Below are 17,531 nucleotides of genomic sequence, written 5' to 3'. Positions count from 1 at the left end.
GCCATGGTGTGCATCTGAAATGGACAAGGGGCATGCAAATGTAGACCCAGAGAGTTGGCTCTGTATTCCAGGCTCACCAAGCAGAGAACAAACTGGGCACAGGTGAATTTCCCCATTAGGCACTCACCCTTCTCTACTCTACCTGAGCTTCTCTACCTTTCAATATGTAATATATATGCACCTTCAAGAGCCTTCCAACGCGTTTCAGTCATAAGATCCTAAGCACTGTCTGAACAGGATCCAGACACTGACCTGGGCCAAACGTCAGGCCCTGCCACACCTGGATCTGCTTCAGCAAGAGAAGGTGATGAACAAAATAATGCCCTGCTTGATGCGAATATTTCTTTTTAAAATTTTTATTATTTTATTTATTTATTTATTTTGTGATACAGTCTAACTCTGTCGCCCAGGCTGGAGTGCAGTGGCACAATCTCAGCTCACTGCAACCTCCACCTGGGTTCAAGAGATTCTCCAGCCTCAGCCTCCCAAGTAGCTGGGATTACAGGCAGGTGCCACTACGCCCAGGTAATTTTTGTATTTTTTAAAGTAGAGACGGGGTTTCACCATTTTGGCCAGGCTGGTCTCGAACTCCTGACCTCAGGTGATTCACCCACCTAGGCCTCCCAGAGTGCTAGGATTACAGGCATGAGCCACGATGCCCAGCCGATGCAAATATTTCATAATACAAAGTGAAGAGGAAACTGCACTCAAGAGAGGACCAACGTTTGTAAATTCATGACCAGAAACAATTTGACACTGATAGTATCTACCTTAAAGTTCAATAAAATAAGAAGACATAAATTAAAGATGACAATTTAAAATGAAAAGTGAGTTAAAAATAATATAAGCAATCTAATAACTCATTAATATTTTAAAGCAGAACTAACTCAAAAGACAAAGAAATGGGGACATATTTAGGGCAGTTCTCTCTGAATGCAGATGAAATGAACCATGTAAAGGTGGGATTTCAATTCAGTGGACAAAGGATGGTTCTGATAATAGTGCTGGCATAACCAGCTATCTAACCGGGAGAGAAAGACGCACAGCTCACATCAGATTAAAGAAAGGTGGATCAAACGCCTGCGCGCGTGTGTGTGCGTGTATCTGTGTGTGTGTCTGTGTGTGCGCACGCATAAAATAGACAATGAAACTTAATAGCTTATTTGTAACAAATAAGATTGGAGAGGGAAAACCTTCAAACAAAAAGAAATAACAAAACACTAACAATTAACATTATATAAAAATATAAACTTTTCTATGATACAGATGTTAAAGCCAAAGGCCTGTAGCACACTGGGGATAAAAACACATCTTTGGGCAAGCACAGTGATTCACAATTATAATTCCAGTGATTTGGGAGACTAAGGTGGGAGGATCACTCAAGCCCAGGAGTTGAAGACCAGCCTCGGCAATAAAGTGACACCCCATCTGGACAAAAATTTGAAATAATTAGGAAGGCATGGTGGTGTTCGCCTGTAGTCCCCGCTATTTGGGAGGCTGAGTAGGAGGATCATTTGAGCCTGGGAGGTCAAGGCTTCAGTGAGCTGTGATCATGCCACTGCACTCTAGCCTGGGTGACAAAGCAAGACCCTGTCTCAAAACAACAACAACAACAAAACCCCCCCCAAAACAAAACGAAACAAAAAACCCCAACATCCCTAATAAAATACTGACTTATAAACTGATGAGAAACAATCAGCTCAGTGAAAAAATAGGCAAAAGTGCTGAACTAGCAACTCTAGAAGAGAAAGTACAATTGGTTAGTAAACATAAAAATATGCTCAGAGAAATACAAATCAAAATCTAATAAGATAGTATTTTTCACTTATCCTAATGGCAAAAATAAGATCAACGCTTTCTGTGGCTGCTCAGACTATGCAGAGATGGGCACGTTCATCAAGAGTGAAATGTCGGCCAGGTGCGGCGGCTCACGCCTGTAATCCCAGCACTTTGGGAGGCCAAGGCAGGTGGATCACGAGGTCAGGAGATCGAGACCATCCTGGCTAACGGTGAAACCCTGTCTCTACTAAAAAATACAAAAAATTAGCCGGGCATGGTGGCGGGCGCCTGTAGTCCCAGCTACTCGGGAGGCTGAGGCAGGAGAATGGTGTGAACCTAGGAGGCGGAGCTTGCAGTGAGCCAAGATCGTGCCACTGCACTCCAGCCTGGGCGACAGAGCGAGACTCTGTCTCAAAAAAACAAACAAAAAAAGAGAGTGAAATGTCACAGCAGTCAGGTGAGTAACCTGGAGACATCTATTAAGATAAAAATGTGTATATTCTCTACAGCAGCAGTCATAGTTTTAGAAATTCATCCTATAAAAATAAAATCACAACTATATAGGACTATATGAATAAGGACGCGTATTATAGCATTATTCGTAACAAAGAAACCTATAACCTTGCTGGAATTAGTAAGACAATATTTGAATATTCCAGGGCACGTCCCTCCTGTGGAAGGCCATGCAGCTCTTAAAATGAGTTCACTTTGTATGTATTGACCTGGAAGGATGCCCACGTTACATGAAATAAAAAGTGAAGGTGCAGCATACTGTGTAGAACATAGTCCTGTTTATATTTAAACATATACAAATGAAGCCTATACATTTTATGATTAACAAAAAATATACACACTGTTACCAGTGATTACCTTGCAGGGTGAGTACTGAAGGAGGAGAAAGATTAGTATTTTTCTTGACACATCTCCATTTTGCTACCAGTATACCTAAATATTACTTCATAATTAGGAAAAAATCCAATACATTAATTCACCAGTCTACTCATTTTTAAATTTCAACAAGACACATCTAGACTAAAAAGTCCATACTATATTTTCTGAGATTCTACAGTTTTGCTTAAAAATTAATTTATGCAAAACTAGTGTTTTTGCTCCACGTCCTCTTGTTCTAATAATAAAATAATTCATATCCCAGCTCAATCTTCTATCTACAACTTATATTTAAAGTTCAGCTTGTTTCTCCTTCAAATTCTATTATTTGAGGAGGCTTTGAAGCTCTGAAACTATATTCATGAAAAAATGTAGAACAAAATGACATAAAGGCCCTGCAGAAACATAGCTGGTGATTAAAACTCAAGCAGCAGGCCGGGCGCGGTGGCTCACGCCTATAATCCCAGCACTCTGGGAGGCCGAGGTGGGCAGATCACAAGGTCAGGAGATCGAGACCATCCTGATTAACACAGTGAAACCCCATCTCTACTAAAAATATAAAAAATTAGCTGGGTGTGGTGGCAGGCACCTGTAGTCCCAGCTACTCAGGAGGCTGAGGCAAGAGAATGGCGTGAACCCAGGAGATGGAGGTTAGTGAGCTGAGATTGCACCACTGCACTCCAGCCTGGGCGACAGAACGAGACTCCGTCTCAAAAAAAAAAAAAAAAAAAAAATCCTCAAGCAGCAGATGAGCTTCTGTATAATAATATTTAGCATTTTACAAATGCTTACAGATAAAAATACTCAGCAGTACCTGAAGTAAAGATAGGACAAAATGTGGGGTGCAAATACAGTGATGCCTTTTAAGTTGAGGTTGCAGTTTTCTTACTGTTTATATTTAAAAACATCCAGCAAATGAGTTTTAAATCATCCCAACAACTCTGAATACGAGATAAAGAGCTCCCAGAATATGCAGTCGTACTCGCAAGTATTTAAGTTATTTTTACACAGAAGATATCAATGTCTCTTCTTTCTCACATCAAGCTAATGTTTCTAGTGATTCTGTGCTGTCTGGTTTGACACCCCAAAACATCTTCCTGAGTTTAAAGAGCATTCCTGTTCCTAATTTTCCTTTTATTAGACAGTAACTCTTGCCTTGTCTAATCCTTTGGATAAGATAGATACTAGCTTTCCTTTGGATAGCTAATAGCTCCATGCTGAGAACTGCAGGAGGTTTCTGCCTGATGGAGGTTGCTGAATTGGATTTGGATCTTCACAAACACAGGTATTTCCAGAAGTTTAAAATCACATTTCTGGAAGTTTAAAATCCACATAAAATTGTGGATTGCTCTGTGTTGAATACTAAGTTTCCAGGGTGAGTTTCATCCATGAGGCTTTTGGTGTAGTTGTCATTCAACCGTTTTCCATTAGATTTCTATTGCCACTGTCACCATGCTTACCTATCTGGCTTAACAGCATCCTTTATGATCAACTGCTGAGACCAGCTTGGTCGGGAGACCCTAACCCAGCGGCACTAGAGGAATTAAAGACACACACACAGCAACATAGAGGTGTGGAGTGGGAAATCAGGGGTCTCACAGCCTTCAGAGCTGAGAGCCTCGAACAGAGATTTACCCACATATTTACTGACAGCAAGCCAGTGATAAGCATTGTTTCTATAGATTATAGATTAACTAAAACTATTCCTTATGGGAAACAAAGGGATGTGCTGAAATAAAGGGATGGGCTCTGGCTAGTTATCAGCAGCAGGAGCATGCTCTCCTTAAGGCACAGACCGCTCATGCTATTGTTTGTGGTTTAAGAAGGCCTTTGAGCGGTTTTCTGCCCTGGGTGGGCCAGGTGTTCCTTACCCTCATTCTGGTAAACCCACAACCTTCAGCGTGGGCGTCACGGCCATCACAAACATGTCACAGTGCTGCAGAGATTTTGTTTATGGCCAGTTTGGGGGCCAGTTTATGGCCAGATTTTGGGGGCCTATTCCCAACAATCAACGAAACATCTACTTGTGTTTAGCCCAGCAAGATTCTGGAAATCAAACCAAAGCTTAGTGGCACTTAGTTTCAGATGAGGTAATGAAGTCAGACCCTGCGTGAAGAGGCACAATCAAGACCCCACAGAAGGAAGCCAAACTTTCTGACTTCTTCAGAATAAGCATTACTCAGATCTGCTCTGCCACTGTGCCCTCTCAATATTCCAGCTGCAAATAACTCTTCTTCAAGAGACCTGTACTTTGTTTTTTCAGTACAACTTCATTTTATTCTCCAAATAAAAGACTGCTGAAGCTTCTGAGAAAAAGAAAAAAGAGTGAAGGATCATCTTTGATCATGCAGTGAGCTGATTCCAAAATGTGGACAAAAAGCAGAGACTCAAAGGCAATGATTCCGAGAAACAGTGAATGTTACCAGGAGACACCTGGACTCTTTGTAAAGAGGCAATTTCTCTTCTACACATTCCCCCTTTCATATAGAGATAGCTGTGGCTCCCAATCATGGGAAGAGCTGAGCTGTCTTTCTTCCACCAAATGCTCTGCTAGCTGACAGAGCCCACGGAGAGGTGAAAATAGAAATGGGGAGGGAGAGGCTGTAAAGGAGTTACCTAAGGCAAACACGGTCTTAGTTCACAAACGCAAGAATTTCCAGCTTACACTGTCCTACAGGGACAAGCTAATGTCCAGGATAGACCAATGGGTTTTAATTCCTACTGTTCCAATTTTTTGGAAGCCAAAGGTTTTCGGACATAAAAAAAGTCAGACTACAAATGCCTGTACTAGGCTCCTCCAACCAGAACTTCTCCAACAAAGAACTGTGTGGTGAAGCAGAGATGCCCATGATGAACACCACAGGCCCCTCCAGAATTTAGAGAGGCTTGTGCTTCCCTCTACTGTCAAGGCCAAGAAACTTTTTTTCTTGCATAATTTCAACCTAAAAATCCTAAAGGCCTAAGAGAAGCTTATGTCCACACTGTTCAAATCTGTAAAGATGCGGGTTAGGGAACAGCGAGGCAGACACAGCTATTTAGAATTACAGACTGTGTATCTATGTCATAAATGTAAACTATAAAAAAAAAGTACTATGTGAGTCAACAGATAATGCTGGCTACAGTAAGAGGATATGAGAGGACCAGGTTCTACATTAAGGGCCAAATTAAATGCCAGAAGCCCCTGTTGGTCATGGGTGCTACGGTGAAGTCTGTTCAGAAACTGTTTAGGAATCCTCAGCGGAATGGGCCCCCTCCACCTGGGACAGGGACTCAGTACGAGAGCATCTACAGCAAGAGAGCTTGAAAAGGGACCTTAGGGACCCAAGAATCTATACCTCCAACTTCTGCCCTTCCCCTCTCCACAGCAGCTGGAGAACATGTGCTGAGCGGCTGTGATCCATTAGAGCCATCAGAGCAACACAGAGGGCAGTGCGGGCACATGCAGTGACGCTCGGGCTGACACTGATGTGCACACACGGAGTTAAGCCAATTCCAGCGGAGTCTGCACATGCTGTGCTGCCACACTGCTCACCTCCGAGAGGGGACAACCCAAGAACTGGTGGTGCAGGCAAAACACATTCGAATCACAGACCTTCTATTTAGATACCAATAGCATTAATTAGGCACAGATGTTAGGTGTGTTTAATGATCTCTTTTAAAGATGTTTTCTATGGATGTTTACTGGTGTTACATAAACACTGTAAGAATTAGGTAAGTCACCCTGAAATAACAGCATTTACTGTTTCAGAACAAGAGAAATAAACAAACACAGTAAATGCAGAGGTCTTTCTCCGCTGCTGTTAGAGAAGACTCTGTCTTGCACTGCTCATCAACAGTGGGGAAACCACTGTGTCAAAGAGGTTGACAGGATTGCATCAGAAAGATGCTAAGGCTAGCACAGGAATTTCTGACTCTCCCACCAGGGAAAGGTCAGCTGACCAACCAGTCCAGAGAATAGCAGAGCTTAAACGGACCTTGAAAACTACTCACTTGGAGCGCCTCTGCCTGGCCACCCCGTCTGGGAGGTGAGGAGCGCCTCTGCCTGGCTGCCACCCCATCTGGGAGGAAGTGAGGAGCGTCTCTGCCTGGCTGCCCCATCTGGGAAGTGAGGAGCGCCTCTGCCCAGCCGCCACACCGTCTGGGAAGTGAGGAGCGCCTCTGCCTGGCCACCCCATCTCGGAGGTGAGGAGCGCCTCTGCCTGGCCACCCCGTCTGGGAGGAAGTGAGGAGCATCTCTTCCCGGCCGCCCGTCTGGGAAGTGAGAAGCGCCTCTGCCCGGCGGCCCCGTCTGGGAAGTGAGGAGCACCTCTGCCCGGCCGCCCCATCTGGGAGGTGTACCCAACAGCTCTGAAGAGACAGCGACCATCGGGAGCGGGCCATGAGGACGATGGCGGTTTTGTTGAAAAGAAGCGGGGGAAGTGTGGGGAAAGGAAGGAGAGATCAGATTGTTGCTGTGTCTGTGTAGAAAGAGGTGGGCATAGGAGACTCCATTTTGTTCTGACTAGGAGAAGTTCTTCTGCCTTGGGATGCTGTTGATCTATGGCCTTTCCCCCAGCCCCGTGCTCTGTGAAACATGTGCTGTGTCAACTCAGGGTTAAATGGATTAAGGGCGGTGCAAGACGTGCTTTGTTAAACAGATGCTTGAAGGCAGCATGCTCTTTAAGAGTCATCACCACTCCCTAATCTCAAGTACCCAGGGGCACAAACACTGCAGAAGGCCGCAGGGACCTCTGCCTAGGAAAACCAGAGACCTTTGTTCATGTGTTTATCTCCTGACCTTCTCTCCACTATTATCCTATGACCCTCCCATATCCCCCTCTCCGAGAAACACCCAAGAATCATCAATAAATACTTCATAAATAAAAAAAATAAAAAGAAAAAAAAGAAAAGAAAAAAAAATAGAGAAATCAGCCAGGCACAGTGGCATATGTCTGTAGTCACAGCTATTCGGGAGGCTGAGGCACGAGAATCGTTTGAACTCAGGAGGTGGAGGTTGCAGTGAGTGGACATCATGCCACTGCACTCCAGCCTGGGTGACAGAGAAAGACTTTGTTTCAAAACAGAAAGAGCTAATGAAATTGAAATAAAGTTTAGTGATATTGTAAAAAAAAAAAAAAAAAAAAAAAAAGAAAACTACTCACTTTTCTCACCTCTTTTAACAGAAGCAGGAGATGGGGCTAGGAATAGGATATTGCTAGTTGGCTGCAAAGATGAGGCTGAGAATGAGATACTGCTGGTTGGCTGCAAAGATGAGGCTACCACCTTCCTTCCCCACATACCTTAACATCAGTTATTCTAACTCTGAAATAAAAATATTTCTGAAAGTGTAACAGGGCTGAGGATCATTGATGAGTTAGATAATATTCCACTGTGTAGTCATTGAGTTCCGGTAATAAATGCTGATGTGCATTCCTGCCTGGGCGCTTCATCTCATGCCTATCAGCCTGGCTGCAACCATCCCTGTGAGTGCCCATGGGGGCAAACAGAGTTTAAGAACCAGGCAATCTCGTGTCAGGATCCAGGTGCTTTTTGGGTGTTCTTACCTTCTCTCAGCTGTACTTGGAAGATCTCATCAGAGAATGTTCTGCAAGTTCTTTTGCTGTGGCTGAACCAAGGATGACTTTTGAGTTCTTATTAGATGACTGCCAAAGTCAAATTGAGTTTCAATCAAGAACTCATTCAGCCAAGATGGAAACACTGGCTGGCTTCTGGAGCTTGGAGGGTGTGAACTGGTTTTAGTTCTTGCTCATGGGGTAGGTTCCAGAAGTGACCGAGCCATGAGCAAGTAATTGTCCAATAGTCAACTCTTCAGAGGTGACAGCTTGCCAGAGAAGTGCAAAATCAGACAAGAAACCATCACTGGCACTTGTCTGACTTCCTGTCAAATGCAATGACAGGCAAAATCATTATGATGCCTGATTTCAGTACCATGACATGTTCTCATTGGTGTCAGTTCCAAAATTTTGAAATGTTTTGTGGTAAGGGATTAAACTGCTATATTGAGAAAGTAATGTTGCAAACCACTGGAAAATCAAAAAAGAAAATTCTGTGTTTAAAAAAACAGTGACGTTAAGATTGAAGATGCAGGATGCAGCATAGGGAGTCCTAAACTGCCAGGATGCATGCAGAGATTTCCTAGAATACCAGAGTTCACACTGCATGGTATGGCCTGTGTCTCACAGTATACATAAGAAATGCAGCAGCTCATACAAGAACCTGCTTATTCAGGGCTACCATAGAAACTTAGGACTTATTTTTTACCATTTATCATTAAAATAACGTCCATGTGAAGCAACACAAGTTCTGACTGGGATCTTCTTCCAATGACAGACAATAGGGAAGCAAGACAGAGGCAAACAAACAACAGTAGACACACAGGCCACCCAGAATGGCCTCACTGCTGTTTCAATAGGGAACACTGCAAAATCTAGTTTTGCTAAAATCCACATCCTTTGGTGGCCAGAGGGTAGAGGTCCGGCTATAAAGTAATGATCTTGTCTGGTGCAACTGTAGTCCCAAATACTCTTAAATGTCACTATTAGCAGAGCTCTCTGGGCTGACAGGCTGTGTGTTTCTTCCCGTCAAGAGCAGAGGGAATGTCATACATCAGCCAAATGCATGTTTTCCACTCTTTTTAAAATAAAGTGAGTTATGTCAAGGCCTTTTGAAGTAGCCCATGGGTGTTGTCAATAAGTAGGCACATCCCTGGGCCAGGAGGAATGTGTCCTTATATGGTGGCTCCTCCCTTCGGGAGTGATTCCAGCTTTTCCCACTGCATGGGAGTGACCTGTGCAAGGTGGTGGGTTTGTATTTATTAGTGTGCACTCCCTGCACTAATAAATACTAAGATTCAAGGAGCATCCTAGACAGGACTTCTATTCTTTAAGCCTAGCGGGATACTTGGCTAGAACTTGCCCTTCATATGTAAGTAAGAAGCTTAGCAGCCCCTTATGCTGCTAAGCATGGCAGAAACTGGGCACTGGACGGAATGTTCCTAGTGATGCGCTGGTAACGCAGACTGATCCCAGAAAAGAAACAGCAGAGCCTTGCACAGAGAGACATGAAGTGTCTCATCCCCACCAGGGAGCCCCACGCACAGTGATTAAGTGAAAAGCAAGCATGGCCTGGGTGCCCACTAGACTCACGGAGGGGCAGCTCTGCTGGGAACCACCCTGCCGCGGCCCTGCACATCCCCCAGCTCCTTCTGCAGCCAGGCATTCTCCTCCTCCTTCTCCTCCTCCAGCAGTTCAGCAGTTTCCTCTTCACAGTGCCCAGCTCCTGCTGGGCTTCTCACTTGACATTGCTGGTCACTGCCACCACAGTCTGCAGATCCGGCTGGAACCACCTCCATTCCATGGTCTCCTTCTGAAAATGCCAGAGCCCACCCCTGTGTCAGATGCCTGTCAGGGCTGGTGCCTGGGCAGAGACTCCAGAGCCCCTGTGTCAGTCACCAAGAAAGAACAGCCAGCAGTGCTTAGTGAGGCCCTGCTTTCACAGTGTCTTGCTGCTAGGAAAAGGCACTGGTGGAAATTACACCTTCAGGTTATGAGAGCTCTCCATCCTGACAACAAATGACTGCTTTGATTTTACTTCCTGCTGGCAAGAATTTACAGTTTCAGGGCCCATGTCATGAAAATGTTCCAAGATAAAGCAGGATAGAGAGAGTGATCCAGACCTCGGAGGGGGTAATTTATAGGAAGATGGTGGTGAAGGCTCCCGCCACATCTCCCCTGTATCTGCTCAGTTAGAGTTTTTAGCTGCCTCCCCAGATCTGACTTCTGTTTCTCCAGCTTGATCACATTACCTAGAAATAAACAATTCAGACAGGCCTTGGAAGAGTTGTGAGACTCTTGAGAGAAGATAAGTCAGGTAGCAAACGGGCAGCTCCACATGTCACAGCAGGTGTTCAAATCTACTCTAAATGCATTCTACTCTAAAGGCAACATTTAGCAATTTCAATTTACCCCGCAAAGAGGGGCTGGAAGCAGTAAGTTCCTCCAAGATAGGGAACACGATGATCTGAAAAATACGTGGTGCATACTGAGGTTACAGTCTCAGCAGACAGGATGCACAACCAAATAGCAGCACTACGGGAAGAGGCCTCCATGGCCACACACACTTGCACACCGAGCCCGGCCTCCCTCGCACTCACACACAATCATCCTGAGTGTCCTTTATTGCTGTGAGATAGAGGCTTTCACATAATAGAGCACATGACTGCTTATTCCTCCTGTGGTTTGTAAAGCACTTTCCAGAGTCATGGGTCTCAATGGCAGTTAAGCCTCTGAATCATTGGTGAAGCTTTTCAAAAGCACCGATGTTCTAGTCCCACACTCCAGACACCTGAAGGCAGACTCTTCAAGCGCAGACAGAACCCGAGGATGTGTACATTTAACATCTTCCCTGGTGGCTTGCCTGACTCTCCCTACTTAAGGACACCTGCAGCCCCTCGTTCTCCTCGCCTCCAATTCTCTCCATATGGCTATCAGAGTCATTCGAGTTTAAATCTGATGGTGTCAGTCACCAAGCTGAAATTCCTCAATAGGTCCTCATGCTCTAACCTAGAGCAGTTTTCTTTTTTTTAATTTTATTATTATTATACTTTTAAGTTTTAGGGTACATGTGCACAATGTGCAGGTTAGTTACATATGTATACATGTGCCATGCTGGTGTGCTGCACTCATTAACTTGTCATTTAGCATTAGGTATATCTCCTAATGCTATCCCTCCCCCCTCCCCCCACCCCACAACCATCCCCAGAGTGTGATGTTCCCCTTCCTGTGTCCATGTGTTCTCATTGTTCAATTCCCACCTATGAGTGAGAATATGCAGTTTGGTTTTTTGTTCTTGCGATGGTTTACTGAGAATGATGAGTTCCAGTTTCATCCATGTCCCTACAAGGGACATGAACTCATCATTTTTTATGGCTGCATAGTATTCCATGGTGTATATGTGCCACATTTTCTTAATCCAGTCTATCATTGTTGGACATTTGGCTTGGTTCCAAGTCTTTGCTATTGTGAATAGTGCCACAATAAACATACGTGTGCATGTGTCTTTATAGCAGCATGATTTATAGTCCTTTGGGTATATACCCAGTAATGGGATGACTGGGTCAAATGGTATTTCTAGTTCTAGATCCCCGAGGAATCCCCACACTGACTTCCACAATGGTTGAACTAGTTTACAGTCCCAACAACTGTAAGTGTAGAAGTGTTCCTATTTCTCCACATCCTCTCCAGCACCTGTTGTTTCCTGACTTTTTAATGATTGCCATTCTAATTGGTGTGAGATGGTATCTCATTGTGGTTTTGATTTGCATTTCTCTGATGGCCAGTGATGGTGAGCATTTTTTCATGTGCTTTTTGGCTGCATAAATGTCTTCTTTTGAGAAGTGTCTGTTCATGTCCTTCACCCACTTTTTGATGGGGTTGTTTTTTTCTTGTAAATTTGTTTGAGTTCATTGTAGATTCTGGATATTAGCCCTTTGTCAGATGAGTAGGTTGCGAAAATTTTCTCCCATTTTGTAGGTTGCCTGTTCACTCTGATGGTAGTTTCTTTTGCTGTGCAGAAGCTCTTTAGTTTAATTAGATCTCATTTGTCCATTTTGGCTTTTGTTGCCATTGCTTTTGGTGTTTTAGACATGAAGTCCTCGTCCATGCCTATGTCCTGGATGGTAATGCCTAGGTTTTCTTCTAGGGTTTTTATGGTTTTAGGTCTAACGTTTAAGTCTTTAATCCATCTTGAATTAATTTTTGTCTAAGGTGTAAGGAAGGGATCCAGTTTCAGCTTTCTACATATGGCTAGCCACTTTTCCCAGCACCATTTATTAAATAGGGAATCCTTTCCCCATTGCTTGTTTTTCTCAGGTTTGTCAAAGATCAGATAGTTGTAGATATGCGGCATTATTTCTGAGGGCTCTGTTCTGTTCCATTGATCTATATCTCTGTTTTGGTACCAGTACCATACTGTTTTGGTTACTGTAGCCTTGTAGTATAGTTTGAAGTCAGGTAGCATGATGCCTCCAGCTTTGTTCTTTTGGCTTAGGATTGACTTGGCAATGCGGGCTCTTTTTTGGTTCCATATGAACTTTAAAGTAGTTTTTTCTGATTCTGTGAAGAAAGTCATTGGTAGCTTGATGGGGATGGCATTGAATCTATAAATTACCTTGGGCAGTATGGCCATTTTCACGATATTGATTCTTCCTACCCATGAGCATGGCCAGCATCATCTTGATACCAAAGGCAGGCAGAGACACAACCAAAAAAGAGAATTTGAGACCAATATCCTTGATGAACATCGATGCAAAAATCCTCAATAAAATACTGGCAAACCGAATCCAGCAGCACATCAAAAAGCTTATCCACCATGATCAAGTGGGCTTCATCCCTGGGATGCAAGGCTGGTTCAATATATGCAAATCAATAAATGTAATCCAGCATATAAACAGAACCAAAGACAAAAACCACATGATTATCTCAACAGATGCAGAAAAGGCCTTTGACAAAATTCAACAATTCTTCATGCTAAAAACTCTCAATAAATTAGGTATTGATGGGACGTATCTCAAATAATAAGAGCTATCTATGACAAACCCACAGCCAATATCATACTGAATGAGCAAAAACTGGAAGCATTCCCTTTGAAAACTGGCACAAGACAGGGATGCCCTCTCTCACCACTCCTATTCAACATAGTATTGGAAGTTCTCGCCAGGGCAATTAGGCAGGAGAAGGAAATAAAGCGTATTCAATTAGGAAAAGAGGAAGTCAAATTGTCACTGTTTGCAGATGACATGATTGTATATCTAGAAAACCCCATTGTCTCAGCCCAAAATCTCCTTAAGCTGATAAGCAACTTCAGCAAAGTCTCAGGATACAAAATCAATGTACAAAAATCACAAGCATTCTTATCCACCAATAACACACAAACAGAGAGCCAAATCATGAGTGAACTCCCATTCACAATTGCTTCAAAGAGAATAAAATACCTAGGAATCCAACTTACAAGGGACGTGAAGGACCTCTTGAAGGAGAACTACAAACCACTGCTCAATGAAATAAAAGAGGATACAAAGAAATGGAATAACCTAGAGCAGTTTTCTATGAAGGTTGTGAATCAGAATCACCAGAGAAGGCTAAAAAGATGCTTGTGGGCAGGTCCTACCCCAGCAGTTCTAGTTCTAGTGGGCCTGGAAGTCTGCGTCTGGGATCATTCTGCTGAGTAGAAAACACTCCCTAATTTCCTTTTATTTTTCAGTCCATTTCTCTCCCATCAGGATCTCATGGGAAGGAGTGATCGGTCTAGGGCTGGATCCGTGTGTCTCGGGGTCTCTGAGCAAAAAGATATCTGAATAATACTTCAAAATCCTTTTAAAAAGTTTAACAGCTTTTCAAAAGATGGCTTGGGTTATTGTTCAGTCTTGGATATATGATGATATAACCACAGGGGTGGGCCTAAATTTTGCTGTGGACATTAATTATACACTGGTTTTCTTGGTGTATCTGTGCTGACTTTTAAGGATTTAGGGACAATACAACCCCATTCTCAACAGCAAAATATCACAAAAACAAAAACAAACAGAACAGAACTTGTCTTCTTTGACTTTTCTTCTCAATCATGGTGCTGGGTTTGGAAGGATACACTGACGATAATGGCATCCAGGTTTTCAGTTGTATCCTGAGAACAGCCTGGATGGCACCGACACTGAATGCTGAGGTTCCACAGTTCTACTGTGTGTCATGTTCAAGAAGAAATGAGGCAGGTGCTGTCAACTCTCACTCTAACCAACTAATCAATATCTGGAATACACAGTCAACTTTCAGGTTTGTGCACAGAGTTGCATCTGGCAATATCTCCATAAAACAAGCAAGTCTCATCAGCAGTGGAAACCCATTCTTCCCATTTCCTTCTTCCTAACACTGAGCAAGTATTTTTAAATTCTTCCTCAGCCTGCTGATCTGCACAACCTGCCTTGCCTGCAACGTTAACCGTTCTCACACCTTACAGCCTTTTGAAACCTAGGAGCCGACCAGCACTAGCCAAGAAGGATTTAATATTTTCCTGACCTTAGGCGATGTGCACGTACATGTCTTTGGTTTTCAGTCTCACAATAATGTTGCCCACTGCTTTTTAAAATTGGCTGTCTTCTCACGAATCCATAAATTTGGCTGCTTTTCCATCTTTTCCACAGCTGCATCACACTCTACAGATGTCCCTTTAGCATGTCAGGGCAGCTTTACATACATATTGTCAAACTTCCTCTCCCTTTCTCTGATGCACTGTCTTGTCAATTCAGTAACTCAGGCTTAACAGCACAGGAGCTCACGCCTTCAAGAAACTTCCCTAACACACGTGTTTTCTCTGCAGGTCTCTCTCAGCCTCCCTGCGCTTAGGGACAGTGGACAGCACTGCAGCACTGCACTCGGGGCCATTTTAAACAGTGAAGTCACCAAAACCAAGCAAAAAAAATGCTAAAAGCACGGTACTAAACAGACCATGGAAAAGACACACGTACAGTATGAGAAGGTAAAGTGTCTGTCTGACCTCAGTGGGGAGCATAAGCACTGGATGACTCAACTTTTTCACTTCTCTGTGCATGTCCAAAAATGACAAAAATGACTCTGTGGAAGTGCTTTGTGTGTTGATTTGAGGGTTAAAATACATTTGAGCAGCTGGGCGCAGTGGCTCATGCCTGTAATCTCAGCACTTTGGGAGGCCGAGGCAGGTGGTACCTGAGGTTGGGAGTTCAAGACCAGCCTGACCAACATGGAGAAACTCCGTCTCTACTAAAAAAATACAAAATTAGCCGGGCATGGTGGTGCATGCCTGTAATCCCAGCTACTCGGGAGGCTGAGGCAGGATAACCTCCAGTGAGCCGAGATTACACCACTGCACTCCAGCCTGGGCAACAAGAGCAAAACTCCATCTAAAAAAAAAAAAAAATTTTAGCAAGCAGGTGAATTCACAAATGTGCAATCTGTGAATCTGTGAATACGAAGGATCAGCTGCACGGTGTGGGGAACTTCTCAGGCAACTGACCAGGCTATTCTTAGTAATGGTTGGTGTGACCTAAATGCTTTGTCCATTAAATCTTTTTTTTTTTTTTTTTTTTTTGAGGCAGAGTTTCACTCTGTTGCCCAGGCTGGAATGCAATGGCATGATCTCAGCTCACTGCAACCTCCAGCTCCTGGGTTTGTGCGATTCTCCTGCTTCAGCCTCCTAAGTAGCTGGGATTACAGGCACCTGCCACCTCACCCAGCTAATTTTTGTATTTTTAATAGAGACAAGGTTTCACCATGTTGGCCAAGTTGGTCTCGAACTCTTGACCTCAGGTGATCCACCCACCTTGACCTCCCAAAGTGCTAAGATTACAGGCGTGAGCCACCACACCTGGCCATGTCCATTAAGTCTTTTGTCACAAAAGCGAAGCACATTAGATGTGATAATTTGATAAGGCTCATTTGGACAAAGCAGGCAACGTTTAATCCCTTTTAAAAATTTCTTTTCCCAAGTCAAAGTAAACAATGAGCTCATAAGCCACATAATGATGCCTCTTCAGCAACTAAGTGGCCAACATCTGTAAGTTACTTGATATCCTACCATCAATGGCACACATGCAGGAATTGTTTTCTTCCTTAGACCAAGAGCACACATTTTTCATCCACTCTGACACCTATCATCCATCTCTATCAGCTCCAAGAGACAACACAGTGTCAATGCTTGGTGACAACACAGTATCAATGCTTGGCAAGTTATTTCTTCTGAATAATGCATTCCTACCCCACAGAATGTCCTTAGGAAGAGTCCTTGTGAACTCTCACACAGTCACAGCTGAAGTGTCCCAACTTGTGGCCTCCAAGCCCATCAGGCTGCTTAGAGACAGTGGCAGCAGCATGGCTCACACACAGCACATCTAGCACAGGCAAGAAACATTTGTGGCTGGGTACAGTGATTCACATCTGTAATCCCAGTGCTCTGGGAGACTGATTTGGGATGATCGCTTGAGCCCAAGAGTTTGAGGCTGTGGTGAGTATAGTCACACCACTGCACTCCAGTCTGGGCAACAGGACTGAGACCTTCTCTCTAAAACAACAACAGAAACAACAAACAACAAAGCATTTGCTATTTTTCACAGTCACTTACGTTGCTTACTCTTTTCTTCTGTTATCCAGTTTTCAACTTAGTTTAAGAGATTAATGATTGTTTCTTAGGTGACATTCTTCCCGGGAGATTATAGCACACTCAAACGAAAGACTCTTCATAAACCCCAGCCAACACACGGTCAAAAACCTTCCCACAGTCACCCACTGCTGCTGGGTTCTTTAGTGTCCTACTCACTCCCATTCCACATTTCACCTGGGCTTGACCCCACTTATTTTTTAGCTCACTGGTAAGTTGAGTACTGTGTAACTTGATAGCCCAGTGCTGTTCCACCTGATCTTCCAGTGCAAACATGGTTTCTTTCATGTCTTTGATCTCTGCATCACTCTCTGATGATGTTTCTTGCAGCTTTAGGCTGGTTCTGTTTAGCTGTTCTGCTTGGCGATTACACATCTCCTTCAGGTATGAATAATCTTTTTCCACTTAAAATAAAAGGAAAGTTCCCTGGTCGGTTTAACAACAAAGTTCCCACAGCGATCAGTCCACTACAAGCCAAAGCCCCATCATGACACAATATACCCATGTAACAAACCTGTACATGAACCCCCTCAATCTAAAATAATACATCACAAAAAGCCCCTGGCAAGTCAGCAGCAGGCTCATGGACACAGTGGCAAAGACGCCTTTGGCATGTGCTGTTTCTTGCATTATTAGCCTCAGAAACAGCTGAGGCCACGAACAGTCAGAGAAACATGATGTAT

At 43.7% G+C, this 17,531-nt stretch overlaps 1 pseudogene; it reads right to left on the bottom strand.

The window, feature by feature from the left end:
- The window catches only part of LOC129051216 (cytospin-B-like), a 93,653-nt pseudogene extending 76,342 nt beyond the window's left edge, over positions 1-17,311 (bottom strand).
- Positions 17,312-17,531: the final 220 nt, after the last annotated feature.

The sequence above is a fragment of the Pongo abelii genome, chromosome 19 (genome assembly GCF_028885655.2).
Source record: "Pongo abelii isolate AG06213 chromosome 19, NHGRI_mPonAbe1-v2.0_pri, whole genome shotgun sequence".
Taxonomy (NCBI): domain Eukaryota; kingdom Metazoa; phylum Chordata; class Mammalia; order Primates; family Hominidae; genus Pongo; species Pongo abelii.
This window is presented reverse-complemented; position numbering and strand designations above follow the sequence as displayed.